This window comes from Bubalus kerabau, chromosome 7 (genome assembly GCF_029407905.1).
Source record: "Bubalus kerabau isolate K-KA32 ecotype Philippines breed swamp buffalo chromosome 7, PCC_UOA_SB_1v2, whole genome shotgun sequence".
Lineage (NCBI taxonomy): Eukaryota > Metazoa > Chordata > Mammalia > Artiodactyla > Bovidae > Bubalus > Bubalus kerabau.
This window is the reverse complement of record NC_073630.1, coordinates 106,911,197-106,926,245: the sequence shown is the minus strand read 5'-3', so window position 1 is coordinate 106,926,245 and position 15,049 is coordinate 106,911,197. Positions and strand designations below refer to the sequence as shown.

Genomic DNA, 15,049 nt, shown 5'->3' with positions numbered 1-15,049 from the left:
AGTCGAGTGTGACTCATTATGACCCCATGGACTATAGCCTGCAAGGCTCCTCTGTCCATGGGATTCTCCAGGCAAGAATACCGGAGTGGGTTGCCATTTCCTTCTCCAGCGGATCTTCCCGACCCAGGGATCGAACCCAGCTCTCCTGCGTCTCCTGCAGGTGGATTCTTTACTACAGAGCCACCTGGGAAGTCCTCTTACACAACAGGCACTCGATAAACATCATCCCTTCAGCAGACACTTATCAAGCTCTTACTGGGTACCCAACCTGCATTAGGCATTAGCGTCGGTTTCCAAGGCTGTTGTAACCATGTGTTGTCACAAAACTCTGGAGGCCAGAAGTCTGAAGTTGAGGTGTTGGAGGATCCTTACTGGCCTGCCCCTCGGCACCCTTGGCTTTCTTGACTTGTAGCTGCAGCACTGAGATCGTGTCCTGCCTTGTCACGTGGCCTTCTGCATGGGTGGCTTTTGTTACCAGGACACCAGTCATATTGGATTGGGGCTCACCTAATCCGATATGACTGTATCTTAACTAACTATATATGCCATGACCCAATATCAAAGTGAGGTCATGTTCCGAAGCACCAGGGGTGAGGACTTCCTTCAACTTATATTTAGAGGGAGCACCATTCAAGTCATATCAATGTTGATGATTGCTGTTTATGGCAGGCATCCTCAGGACACACGTCTGCGTGCTCCCAGCTGCCCACCATTTCCACTGCAACTCCAGAACCCTGACACAGGCAACTCCAGGGGCCCTGGGACCACGCTCACTGCGCAGCCTGCAAAGTGGACCATGGAGAGCACTCCTTGTCTGCATAGCAGAGCTCCAGCAAATTCTCATCACTGCCTTGTTTGGCCTCTGCACCATCCTGCGAGGTGGGGATCACCATCCCTGTTTGCAGAGAAGCAAGTTGCATTGCAGAGAGTGGCTGGTTCTCCTTTCACCCCCACACCCACAGGGCCCAGCATGATGTCCAGCCTCCCAGCTTTGTCCATCTTTCCATCTGTCCACCCTTCCCCCCGCCCCCAGGTGTGCTTAGCACCTCAAAACCTCGGGCTCTGGGACTCCCCACCAACAGGCCCCCAGAGGCTTGTGTTGTCCTTCATTGTTTTCACCAGATTCTGGAAGAATTTGAACAGCTAAGGCCCTGTGCTGAATTTTCCATTAAAAAAAATATACTCCATTTACTGACCTGCCCTTCATTCCAAGATTATGCAATTTCTACTTTTCTGGCATTAACACAGTATTTCTTTTATGACATGATCGTGGTGACAAGTGATGCTGTTTGGAGAAGTTCTTACTTGGCAAAAGGAACAGCTGACAACATCATCCCCGTTAAGTTTCCGTGGGAGATGTCGCTGCCTCCTGAAGTCCTGACCCAGCTGGCCCTGACTCCTTTCCACTCTGCAATCACCTGACAGTCACGGTGAGCAGGGTGCTACCCACTGCCATCCCAGAAATGTCAGGAGCTCCGAAGCGTCAGGCGCTATTTATAGACAAGCACAGTTTTCTTTAAAAAGCTCTGCTGCAGTTGGCTCCCCCACAGCTCTTCACACTCCCAGAAAGAGACCTGGTACAGCCTTCCCCTTCCCCAGGGCCCGGTGGCCAGAAAGAGATCCCAGTGTGGACCCCCACGCTCCTCCCCAGCGAGGCCACCGGGTGGCTGACCCGGCAAAGGTAAGCAGGCCCTCTGGGCCACGGGTAGGATTGGCCTTCCCTGATGATGTCCAGGGCTTCCCTTGGTGGCTCAGCTGGTAAAGAATCTGCCGGCAATGCGGGAGACCCCGGTTCGATTCCTGGGTCGGGAAGATCCGCTGGAGAAGCGATAGGCTACCCACTCCAGTATTCCAACCCCAGGGACCACTGCGGGACAGCCGCCCTGTGTGACAGACACCATGCTGGATCTCAGAACAGAAGGGTGCCCTCAGAGCAGCCACATTGTCCAAAGCCAGGTTAAACAACTTGGTAGCTGGGTGAGCTCAGACAACTTACTTAACCTTTCTGAACCTTGTTGTCTCCTCCATGCAACAGTCATAAGAATGACTATTTCTCAGGGATCATGTGAAGAGTACGTGTGACCAGGGAAAGTGCTGGCAGGTAGATTCTTTATGTGGTAGGCACTGTTATTATGATCAGTGGGCTTCCCTGGTGGCTCAGATGGTAAAGAAATCTCCTGCCATGCAGGAAACCTGGATTTGATCCCTGGCTTGGGAAGATCCTCTGGAGAAGGGAAGGGTTACCCATTCCAGTACTCTTGCCTGGAGAATTCCATGGACAGAGCAGTCTGGTGGGCAACAGCCCAGGGGTCACCAAGAGTCTGACACCATTGAGTGACTTTCACTCACTCACTCTGAGTATTTATTCATCACCCCCATTTTGTAAATGAGAAAACAGGTTCTAAGAGGTTCTGTGTTGCTAGGAAGCAGGAGAGAGAAGGTGCTATCTCGTGGGCCCTCTGGGAAGCCCTCCTAGAGACACATCCCCTCTCCATGGTCTTCCTTTCTACATTCAGCATTTCAGCTGACAACCCTGGTTTGGGAAGGCGGAAAAATACGTGGGTTTGGAAGCTGGGCAGACAGCCTTCAGATCCTAGCTCCTGTGCTTCTGGAGGGCTGAGCATCTGCTCCTCCCTGCCTGGGTGTCATGGAACGGGGTGGTCTGCACTCCAGGGCTGCCTGCACTCAGGGTGAGTCTGGCTGATTCTGGGGCTCAACCTGGGGAGCCCTTTGTCCCCAAACTTAAACCATATTTTCCACTATCAGCTTCCTTGGTCACAAGGCTGCTATTTTGATGTCCCTTCTGCCCCTGTTTGTATCTGCCTTTTCGTTAGCTCCAAGTCTGGCAAAGAGGTGATGTGTGGGCCTCTTGTATTCCACTCCCTCCTAAACCTACACCCAAGAGGCACTGAGCAGGCCGCTGGACTTCACCTGCCCCAGGACAAATCTGGGCCTCCCGAGCCTGCCTTTCCTCCCTCCCTCCCTCCCTAGAGGGCGACTCAGCTGCTCACCTCACCAAGACCCTGGAGTTCAGCCCTGCCTCCTTCTCCCCAACCCCACCCTAGTCCCTTTCGCCTGCTTTAGTGCCAGTCCTGGGCTGGAATCTGAAGAAGTAGGAGAGCTGCTGGTGTAACTCAGTTCAAGGCCAAAGGCCTGGGAATTGGCGGGTGATGGTGTCAAGTCCTGATCTGAGTCCAGAATTCTGAGAAGCAGGAACAGGGATGTCCGAGGATAGGAGAGGTTGGAGAGCTCCAGGGGACAGAGAATTACCCGCCCCCCCAACACACACACACCTTTTGGTCCTATTGGGCCCTCAACAGATTGCATGAGGCCCACCCCCACTGGGAGGGCATCTACTGCACTGATGTCTCTGACTCAGATGCTAATCTCATAGAAAACTCCAGGCAGGAATGGGTGGATACACATAAATACATGTACAGGATCCCAGCAGAGTAAATGAGACCTCGAAGCCTACCTGCTGATTCCAAGGAATTGTTACATTTTTCAGGTGAGATAATGTCATTACACTGAGGTGAAGGGGTGATTTCACTTGGCGGATTCATGTTGATGTATGGCAAAACCAATACAATATTGTAAAGTAATTAGCCTCCAATTAAAAAAAACAAAACAAAACCCTCCAGTCAAGGGAGAAGAACAAAAGGAAAAAGGTAAGGATGTAGCCAGTGCGGCAAAATCTTGATAGTTTTTTAATCTGAGTGATGCCGTGGCTGAGTATGAGCAGGTATCTTCATAATCTGAGGGCTAGGTCCCCTACCCAGATTCTCAGATGAAATTGGGACGTTAGAAACATTTGGAGTGACTGCTTTCCCGGATTTCCTTGGAGGCTAAGATGGTAGAGAATCTGCTTGCAATTCTCCAATGCAGGAAACCTGGGTTTGACCTGGGTCAGGAAGATCCCTTGGAGGAGGTCATGGCAACTCATTCCAATATTCTTGCCTAGATAATTCTATGGACAGAGAAGGTCATGGCAACCCATTCCAATATTCTTGTCTGGAGAATTCCATGGACAGAGGAGCCTGGCGGGCTATGGTCCATCCACTTGCAGAGTCAGACATGACTGAAGCGACTTAGCACACAGCACGCACACTTTTCTATGATGGGGGTCATTGTCATCCCGTTCTGCCATCTTTCCTTCTCCCCCTTCCTGTGGCAGCCCACTCTTTTCCAGGAAGATACTGACCAGTTTGAGAATCCCTCTCGTGCCCTGCTCTTTTTCATAATGGCCGTTAGAGGGCGCAGTTGCGTAAGGCAGCTGCTGTTCTTGGTCCTGCAATTATGACACCAGGTGGAGCTCCTTTAGTATTGAATCATGGACGGAGGAGCCTGGAGGGCTACAGTCCATAGAGTCGCAAAGAATCAGACACGACTGAAGTAACTTAGCATGCACACAAGCAAATTATTTAATGGGGCTTCCCTGGTGGCTCAGACAATAAAGGAGCTCTTTAAGTCTCCATAAATCTTGGTGACTGCAGGCATCATATGACTTAAGCTTTCCACACTTTCATCATTGGCTCTGATGGTAAAGAGTCTGCCTGCAACGTGGGAGACCCAGGTTCGATCCCTGGGTTGGGAAGATCTCCTGGAGAAGAAAGTGGCAACCCACTCCAGTATTCTTGCCTGGAAAATTTCATGAACGAAAGAGCCTGGAGGGCTACAGTCCATGGGGTCACAAAGAGTCGGACATGATTGAGCGACTAACACACACTTTGATCCTTGGACGTTTGGATCTTCGAGGTTGCAAAAGGAAGGGACCATGGAAATCCGCAGTGATTACCATGGCTGCCTCCACCTTTGGGGACCCACACTGACCCCACCTCCTTCCCCACCATTCCTGGATCCTTACCTCACTGGATTCCGAGTCAATGTCTGAGGCAGTGCAAGGGACAGGCAGAGCCTAGGTCTCCACAGCAACACCAGGAGGAAGGATGTCCATCATTTTCTCCTCTATTTGCATAGTGGGAGGAGAGCTGTGCTTCATAAAGTCAAGGGTTTTTCCCAATTAGAGGGTTAGATGTGGGTCACTCACAGGAGTGACAACTACCTCCTCTGCCCAGAGGAGGCACAGGAGTATCGATGCCGCAGAAGAGCCTTAGATACTTCTGGGGATGTGGCAGCAAAGGGGACCTTGTTAATTACTGACTTTTGATGGTGATGGTCGTTCCCTGGCCTCATGGAATCCTCAAAGCCATCAAGGGAGGTGGGAATTATCTTCATTTCACACATTAGGACCTGAGGCAATGAATCTGCAGGGTCTGAGATGCAGGCTAAGGAACAGGTTAGGATGCATGGCAAATATTTTCTGACTCACTCATGGCAGCATCAGTCAGAGTTCTTGCCAAACAACTTCAACAACTTCATGGCTTATTATCTTCAAAGCCTCTGACTCTTTTTCTTCCCCAAACACTCTTTCAGGATTACTGCAGTCTGCATCTCCAGAACTGTGAGGTTCTGAAGACTGCAAATAACATTCTTATTTGCAGCCACCTGCATTAATTTTCTTAGTTAATATGAGGATGGGAGAGGAAAGGGAAGAAGGAAGATGGGTACGTGGGAGAGGGGTGAGAGGCAGGAAGGATCCCAGAGGATAAGCCTGGGACTAGGTGTTGAACAGTGTGAGGCCCCCTCAGTGGGTGCTGCTGAAATGGACCTTGGACCCTGTCCCCCTCTGAGGGCAGCTTATGGAGTGAGTCTTCCCAGCTTATTTTGATTTGGAGTAAAAAATCCTTCCAGTGACCTACAGGGCTCATTGTGGTCCATAGAGCGTAACAGGCTTCTCTGCCTCAGGACTGTGGCACTGGCCAGGCCTCTCCCTAGACTCCTGCTGCTGCTGCTAAGTCGCTTCAGTCGTGTCCGACTCTGTGCGACCCCATAGACGGCAGCCCACCAGGCTCCCCCATCCCTGGGATTCTCCAGGCAAGAACACTGGAGTAGGTTGCCATTTCCTTCTCCCCCTAGACTCCTACTCTCCCCTTATGTCTCTACAGGGCTCACCCCTCATGTCCCTCAGAGCTTTTCAGTTCAGTTCAGTTCAGTCACTCAGTCGTGTCTGACTCTTTTGACCCCATGAACTGCATCACACCAGGCCTCCCTGTCCATCATCAACTCCCAGAGTTTACTCAAACCCATGTCCATTGAGTCGGTGATGCCATACACCCATCTCATCCTCTGTCATCCCCTTCTCCTCCCGCCTTCAATCTTTCCCAGCATCAGGGTCTTTTCCATGAGTCAGTTCTTCCCATCAGATGGCCAAAGTATTGGAGTTTCAGCTTCAACATCAGTCCTTCCAATGAATACCCAGGACTGATCTCTTTTAGGATGGACTGGTTGGATATCCTGGCAGTCCAAGGGACTCTCAAGAGTCTTCTCCAACACCACAGTTCAAAAGCATCAATTCTTCGGCCCTCAGCTTTCCTTATAGTCTTGACCCGCTAATTCATAGCACAGGGTGCCACCCCCCAGACCACACATCCCCTTTAAAGATCTGTGCTCTCCACCACCCCATCACCATCCAGGCTGATAATCGTTCACCGATTTATTCTGTTTATTGTCTAACTCCCCCCATCAGATGGAAGCTCTATGAGGCAGGGGTCCAGGTCTCCTTGTTCACTGTGGAGACCTCCATGGTGGGCACAGTGCTGTCCACAGGGAGCTCCCTAAACTGTGTGCCAAATGAATAAATGAGCTTACAGCTCAGTTTGCAGCTCCGCTGTCTCACCAAGTGAGACATGGCCCAAACGCAGCAGAGAGGGAGGGTGCATGGTGAGATCATGCAGGAGAGAGGGGGGTGCTGGGTGGGGTCACGCTGGGCAACCCAGACTGCTGGTCTTTCTGAGGCTGAGCAGGAGGGGGAGAACTCTAGGTGGGTTCCACAGGAAGACAGGAGGAGGTGGACCTGAGGAGGAAGGTGAAGCAGATCGATGCCCACACAGGGGGCTCAGTATCCGCCAGGCAGACTGGAGTGGGTCTGCTCCTTCGAGAAACTGAGACCAGCAGCTCTGGTCCCTGAACATGAAGGCCGATATTTAATGGGTATAGAGCTTCTGTTCTGCATGATAAAATGTCCAGAAATAGGTACAGGTGAGGGCTCATATCTTTGCGAATGTATTCAATGCCACTGAGTTGCTCACTTAAAAAGTTAAATAAGTTTCATGTCCTATATGTTGTTGTTGTTATTCAGTCACCCAGTTGTGTCCAACCCTTTGCACCCCATGGACTTCAGCACGCCAGGCTTCCCTGTCCTTCAACATCTCCCGAAGTTTGCCCAAGTTCATGTCCATTGCATCGGTGATGCCATCCAGCCACCTCAACCTCTGATGCCCTCTCCTCCTTCTACCCTCAATCTTTTTCAGCATCGGGGACTTTTCCAATGAGTCAGCCGTTTGCATCAGATGACCAAACCACTGGAGCTTCAGCTTCAGCATCAGTCCTTCCAACGAGTATTCAGGGTTCATTTCCCTTAAGATTGACTGGTTTGATCTCCTTGCTATCCAAGGGACTTTCAGGAGTTTTCTCCAGTACCACAGTTGAAAGGCATCAATTCTTTGATGTTCTGCTTCCCCCCCCCCCCCCAGTTCAGTTCTCACAACCACAGGTGACCACTGGAAAGACCCTAGCCTTAACTATACGGACCTTTGTCGACAGAGAAATGTCTCTGCTTTTCAACACACTGTCTAGGTGTTGTCATAGCGTTCCTGCCAAGAAGCAATTGTCTTCTGATTTCATGGCTGCGATCACCATCCACAGTGATTTTAGAGCCCAAGAAGAGGAAATCTGTCACTACTTCCACCTGTATGTTTTATATATTTCACCCATATATTTTACCACAATTAAAAGAAGACAGTTTCACATCCATCATCCAGCTGAATCCCTGAGGGTCCATGGAGTTGACGGCCATGACTACAGTTTACAGAGAGGACCGTAAGCCAACAGAAGTGAAAGAGCTTAACCCAAGTCCCAACATGGGGACATCAGATTTGGCAATCCATCCCAGATTTCCCTGCTACTAAAAAGAGAGTGATCATAAGTTAGGTGTATTACACTGGTCACCTCTCACTGTCAGCTTGCTTTAACTGTTGCCACGAAAGACTTGCTCATCCTCCAAATATTACTTAGATTAAACAGTAAGATGTTTGCTGATTAAACAGCAGTAAGTTGTTTTTCATTTGCTGATTAAACAGCAGTAAGTTGTTTTTCAGGAACTCGGAGTCCGTGGTGTCCAGTGCATGCTCCAGCCAGTTAAGACTGGTTAGGACAATCAACCCCCTACCTGCAGATGTGAGAATGTCCACTCAATGACCTTTTGACATCAAGGGGCCAAAAACTCCACCTTTAGAGCATGCTGACCCTGCCGGTTTCTGAAGGTGGAGAAATTGTAGCTTTGCTGTGCCTGCCCAGAATGACAAGTATCTCATCTTTTTCATATTTATGATCACCACTTCCATGCTCCCCACTGGTCAGACCAGCCTGCTTCTTTATCCCATAAATCCCCTGAGCCCCTGCCTGCAGGGAAGTGGATTAGAGATTTGTTTCCATTTCCTCCCTTAGCTGCCTAATGAATAAGCCCTTCCTCTGCTTCAAACCTCAGTGTCTCAGCATTTGTCTTGCTCTGTGCTGGGCAAACTCGCTAGATTCTATAACACTCCCACCTCTTCTCCCAACCACATCTGCCCTTCGGGGCAGAGAAACTTGCATAGAGAGGTCCTGTTACTGAACCAAAGCTTGGGTCTGCTAGCAGGATGAACAGAAGAGCCAATCTACTGACACTGGGTTGTGATGAAGGAAAGCACATTTTTAAGTGCTACACTAAGTGAGAAGAGGCAGCTCCTGCTGAAAAGACGACCTCACTTGCTCATGGCTCTCAAGGAAGAGCTTTTATAAGACAACTGTAGGAGTGAGGGATGAAGGGTGTGTGATCTGCTTAGGCACCACTCTCTGATTGGTTGATGTTTTGGGAATCTCAAGAATCATAATGATAGCTTATGTGAATGGTGTCAAATTTGTGATCTCTGAAGGAGAAAATTTCACTTCGGGACCAAAAACACAGCTTCAGTCACTCAGAGCTTCACGCAGCAAAGTGAGTGAGTGAAGTCGCTCAGTTGTGTCCAACTCTTTGCGACCCTGTGGACTGTAGCCCACCAGGCTCCTCCGTCCATGGGATTCTCTAGGCAAGAACACTGGTGTGGGTTGCCACTTCCTTCTCCAATGCAGGAAAGTGAAAAGTGAAGTCGCTCAGTCATGTCCGACCCTCAGTGACCCCATGGACTGCAGCCTTCCAGGCTCCTCCGTCCATGGGATTTTCCAGGCAAGAGCACTGCAGTGGGGTTCCATTCCTTCTCCCTAACATACTAGACTATTTATATAAACATTAAATAGTTTGGACATATGGACATTCATATAAACATAATTGGACAGTATGTGTTCTTTTTTATCTGCGTACTTCACTACATATAATGATTATAAGATTCTCTGCTCCTTTTTATAATTGAGGAGTATTCTACTGTGTACATGTGGCAGGTTTGGTGTATCCAAATATTACGGATGGACACTTGAGCTGTGCCCAGCTTTTGGCGACTGTGAACAATGCTTCCTTTAATTTGCCTGGGATAGTTTCTGGTCAGCATGTGTTTTTAATCCTTTGGCCACAGCCCTGAGAGTGGATATTACAGTTTTCTTGTCATTAATACTTTTTCTATTAAATGTCCCCTGTTTTATGTGGTGTGTGGTTTTCTTTCCTCTCTTGGTGGCCTGAGCTGGGAGGCCTTCTTGCTCGGCAGGTGCATCCCTGGTGCAGGTGAGGAGCCTGGGGTTGGACACTCAGCTTGGCCTCATGCACAGAGCTCGGTGCTGAAGCTCCTGCACGTGGACCACAGGTAGAGACATGGTGCCGGTTGTCACCAGCCTGGGTCCACCCTGGGAGGGCAGCCGCACACAGTAGGGCCATGTTTAGCATTGGTCCTGATGGGAACTGACAGGGCCTGCAGGCCGATTAATTTTGGCACCACTGTGGGTATTCCTGCTGTTTTTAGAGGAACTTCCTGTCTTGCCTCTTGGAATGGAGGAGGAAGTGTGAGCGTGTATGTATCATTCACAAGAGGAGGGGAGAGAGAAGGCTGGCTCTAGTGTGCAGGGGAAGAAACAGATCCTTAATGCAAGTTTTATTTGAGAAACAAAAACACCCCATGTCCATCCATTTCCTGCCTTCACCCACCAGATTGGCAGCTGTTCCTGCTCAGCATTCCACTTGGCTATTCTTCCTGGGGCCACAGAATCTGCCAAGGGCTCATCTCTCTTTAAAGTAAATGAAGAACGTCCGGATTTCCTTTGGATGGATGGTGATGGTGAAACTCCCTGGATGCAGTGAAGGATGGCTGGAATTGCCTGCGAGGACAGAGATGATCTGTCCAGTGTTGCCCCTTGGAGCCACCAGCTTTCCCAGGTCGCCTCTTTCCAGCATCCGCCCACAACACTGTTCCCTATTACACCCTCGCTTTCATGCTTCACCCTTGGGATGAAACCTATTTATCCATTCATCCACCCATCCTTCGATACAACCATTCATCCATCTCTTGGTCTAATCATACATACATTCATTCTCATTCACCTACCCAACCTCCATCCATTCATCCATCGTCCATCCACCCAACCATCCATCTATCCTCCACCAATACATCCTCCTTACAGCCATCCATTCATCCATCACATTTCCATCCATACATCCATGCTGCTCTCCATCTTTCTTACTTCTATCCATCCATCCAACTTCTACCCACTCAACAATCCATCTTTCATCCTTTCTCCTTCCTTCCACTTCCTTCTATCCATCCATAAATTGCTCATTCAGCCTCCTTACTTCCTGTCATCTGTCAATCCATCCATCATCCATCCATCACCCATAATCCACCCATCCAGCGTCCATCTACCTACCCTCCTTTCTCACAGCCTTTTTTCCTATCAACCATCCTTCCATTCATCCATTTACCAAATAGTGACTATGTATCTACCTATGTACCCAGACTATGTTATGTGCAGTAGACAAGAGATAAAGAATCAGATCAAAATGAGGGGAAAGACACAGCAAAGGAGGCAGCTGACCCAAACCTGAACCTGGGGGAGCTTGATTAGGAGCTGTCCAGATGTCCAAGGGCATTCCAAGAAGAAACAGCACAAGTATAGACTGAGAGGCACGAATCAGGATGAAGCAGTTTCCAAGAGCTAACTGTGGGGTGTGCGATGTAATGCACTGCACGGGAGACGTCAGAACTTGCTGAGGGTACACTTGCATTCTGGGCAGGATTGTAATCTTGGACATATCTGTAGGCGTGTGTGCTTGTGCGTATGTGCGCACGCATGTGTGTATGTGCACGCATGCACACATACACACACACACACACACACACACACACACATGCTGTGTGGAGTCCTGGCAAGTGGAGATTGAATTGAACCCTTCCTTAACCTACTGTGGTAGATTCAAGAAGGCTTAGACTCAGAGAAGGAGAGCGGCTTGTTCAGGGTCACACAGGTCTTAGGGGGCAGAGTTGGGATCTGAGCCAGGTCTGTCCAGCTCCCGAGCCCAGGTGAGGGGCAGGCAGGGAATCCCGGGCTGGGGGGCAGCCTGAACCGGGGTGCACAAGCCTCTGAGGTGGCCGGGTTCCTGAGCTGGCCGGTGCCAGCGCTGCAGTGTGCTCACGTCCCAGGTCCCTGTGAGCGAGCGCTCCTCCACGGACACCACGGAGCCCAGACCCTGCAGCACAGACTGCAGAACAGAAGCACAGAGAGGGGTGAGCACCCAGCCCCAGAGCAGAGGACAAAACAGCGGCAGGCATGGAAACACCCAGGCCCAGGGCATGACATCTTCCTGCATGTCATTCTCAGAGTAAATCTCCATGTAAAGAACAGCAGTCTATATAATATATAGATGAAGAAACTGAGGCCAGGGAGGCACATTCTCCCCAGGGGGGCTGAGCTGGATGGGCACGCCAAGAGGTGGCAGGCACTTAGAACTGCTCTCATCACTGAGTCCCTCCTCCCGGAGATGCTCAGATGGTGCCCTGTATTCCCCTGGGATGCAGTCAGTCTTGGGTATCCATCCCGTTTTCCCCAAAATGCACTGACTGTGCAAAGAGGGAAGGCAGGGCAGTCATTCTGGCCCTGCCCTGGAGAGGACAGTCTGCTGACCAGACGGCTGGGGGTTGTTCTGCAGGAGCTCCCCTGTGCTGATGGCAGGAGAAAGTGTGGAGGGTGAGGTTCTGCTGCTGCTACCATCCCCACTCCGTCCACCCCCACCACCTCTACATCTGCTTCTGAGGCTGGTACCAGCTCGTGAGCAAAAGGTGACAAGTAGGAAGAAACAAGGCCAGCACGCTGTTAAGGTCAGGTGGGAAGATGAAGTTGGTCTTGTCTCTGATGAAAGTGAGGCAAGGAAAGAGATCATTCCCCCACCCCTGTCTCCATGGTAAGAGCTGGGAAAGGGGGACATTGGGAAGGTACCATAACGTTGGCTCCGGGTGGGGTTGTTGGGATTCTCCCAGATTGTGTTGAGACCACAGGTATCAGTGAAACCAAGGCAACAACAGAAAGATTTACAGAAATTCCCTGTGAGCAGGAGATGACTAAAGAGCTCAGAGCTCCATAAAGAGTGCAGACTGGAAAGAAATGAGGTGTCTTCACATATCTTCTGGGGAAGGGATGTGGCTGGGCTGTGCAGAAACAGCCTTACCTGGTGTGGGGGTCAGAGAGTGATGTTGGGGTCAGGAGGGGAAGGAGGACCGAGGTTGGAGTCTGGGCACAGAGCTATCCATCGGCCCCCAGGGTGCCACGCACCTGCGTGTACACCATCACCCAAAACCTCTCAGCATCCCTTTGGACAAAGTCTCTGACCTCCCCATTTACAGATGAGGAGACTGAGGCTCAGAGCCCAGAGGCCTAGACACCCAGCAGAGATGCCTGGACTTTCACCTTGGGTTGTGTGACTCTGATCACTTACCAGGAAGTCTGTTCAAAATTTCCCTCGTTTTTTTTTTGGATAACTCAAATGCTATTTGTGTTGTATAAAAAGATTTAGTGTCCCCTGGTGGCTCAGATGGTAAAGAATCTGCCTGTAATTCAGGAGTCCCAGGTTCAATCCCTGGGTTGGGAAGATCCCCTGGAGGAGGGCATGGCAACCCACTCCTGTATTCTTGCCTGGAGAATCCCATGGACAGAGTAGCCTGGCAGGCTATAGTCCGAGGAGTCGCAGAGTCAGACACGACTGAGCGATAAACACTTTCACTTCTCATAAAGATTTACCACGAGAAAAAAGGACAAAACAAACAAAACACATGCATGTTGGAATCACTGAAAAATCAAGACCAGGAAGAGAGAGGAAGCGGGGTAGGGGTGCCCTGATACCCCCCGACACTGACCCTCACTCCCTTTCATGATAGTCTTGATGCATGTCTTTGCCAAGGTGGCATCTGAGTCAGGATCGTCACACTTGGGCTTTGCCTGCCTTGTGTTCATCTGCTCATGGGTCCTGACTCAGTGATCCAGGAGCCGGATGTGGGGCGGGGCAGGTTACCTGCAGATTCACCGTCACAGGCTGAGACTGGACAGGGTCCTCGTCCACCTCCTACAGATGGTGGAGCCGCAGCAGGACTCGGCGGAACTCTGCCTTGGCTTCTCCTTTATTGTCTTGGGGGCAGAAGGCAGGTGGCAGTGAGGACCCCTGACCATGCCTGGTACTTTACACACTCAGCTCCTTTTCACATCTTCAACCTCCCTAAACAGCAGCAAACATGGTTCCCACTTGACACTAAAGAAACCAGAGCTCAGAGAGGGGTGGGCTCTTGCCCAAGGCCACACAGCTGGCATGGAAGGAAGAAGGAGAAGGGAGAATTCCAACCCAGACTCAGGCAATGTTAAGGCTTCCCACCACCCACACAGGGACAGATGCCAATGTCTGAAAAGTCTTCATCCTCATTCACTTTATGATCATCGTTGTTCCTGTCCTGAAATCTTCCAGATCTCTGGAACATACTCTCTGCCTTGGCCCCTGTGAAGGGTCTCCTAACCCCAAGGATGACCCAACCATGAGCAAGGCTTTTTCCTGCCTCTGAGGTGAGGAAGCATGTGTTGTAATGCTGCATCTATCTGCTGGGTCCCTGGTGACCACACGAGAAGAACTTCCCTGCTGACTGCATCCCCCGACCCCCGGATATGTGGGGTAAGGGCAAAATAACCTTGTGTTATGTTTGGACCCTGAGAATTTGGGTTCTTTGTTATTGCAGCATAGGAGGCTTGCAAAACCTCTTCTCTGCCTTCCTAGTTGAGGTGCTTACAGACTGCAGCTCTAGAAACAGACAAGGTCTTCTGGCTCCCGAAAAGGATGATGTGATGACGGTGGTGGTGGTGGTGATTATGGTGTTGATGGTGATGATGATGAAGATATGGTTGTGATGAAGATGGTGATTGAGATTTGGGATTCTAATGGTCTAGGGAGGCAGGGGACCCTCACACCATCCACTGATGCTCCACAGAGTTGGCCCCAACTCACTTCTCTTTAGAAGAAAGAATTGCTTGGTCCAGCCCCTTTTCCTCCTCTTAGGTACAACTGCCTCCATGAGGCATGCTCTCAGCAGGCTTGGCAACACATACAGGTCTATAGGGAAGGCTCTACCATGCCAGGGGTTCCCCCTTTCTCTTCTGTGACACATGGAGCAATGCCCCAGAGGTCAGTGTTAGGAAGTCACCTGGCTGCAGGATAGAGCCACAGCCTCCAATGCCCACTTTATTAGCCACAAAGGTGGTATTTGGCCTCTGCCTCTTCCTTTCCCTCCTGCTTCTCATCCTGCAGACCTTACACTGGAGTGTGCCAGCCCTTGGAGGGTCTCTGGAAATAGGGGGTTGGCTGAGGCACAGTCAGCCCCATGTTTGAGATGCTGAGTGTAAATAGTAGTTCAATTGCTCAGTTGTGTCCAACTCTTTGCAACTCCATGGACTGCAGCACACCAGGCCTCCCTGTCCATCACCAACTCCCAGAGTGTACTCA

General features: G+C 50.4%; 1 pseudogene; it reads right to left on the bottom strand.

Annotated features, from left to right (window-relative positions):
- Positions 1-10,300: 10,300 nt before the first annotated feature.
- Positions 10,301-15,049, bottom strand: part of LOC129657123 (epididymis-specific alpha-mannosidase-like) — a 45,193-nt pseudogene continuing 40,444 nt past the window's right edge.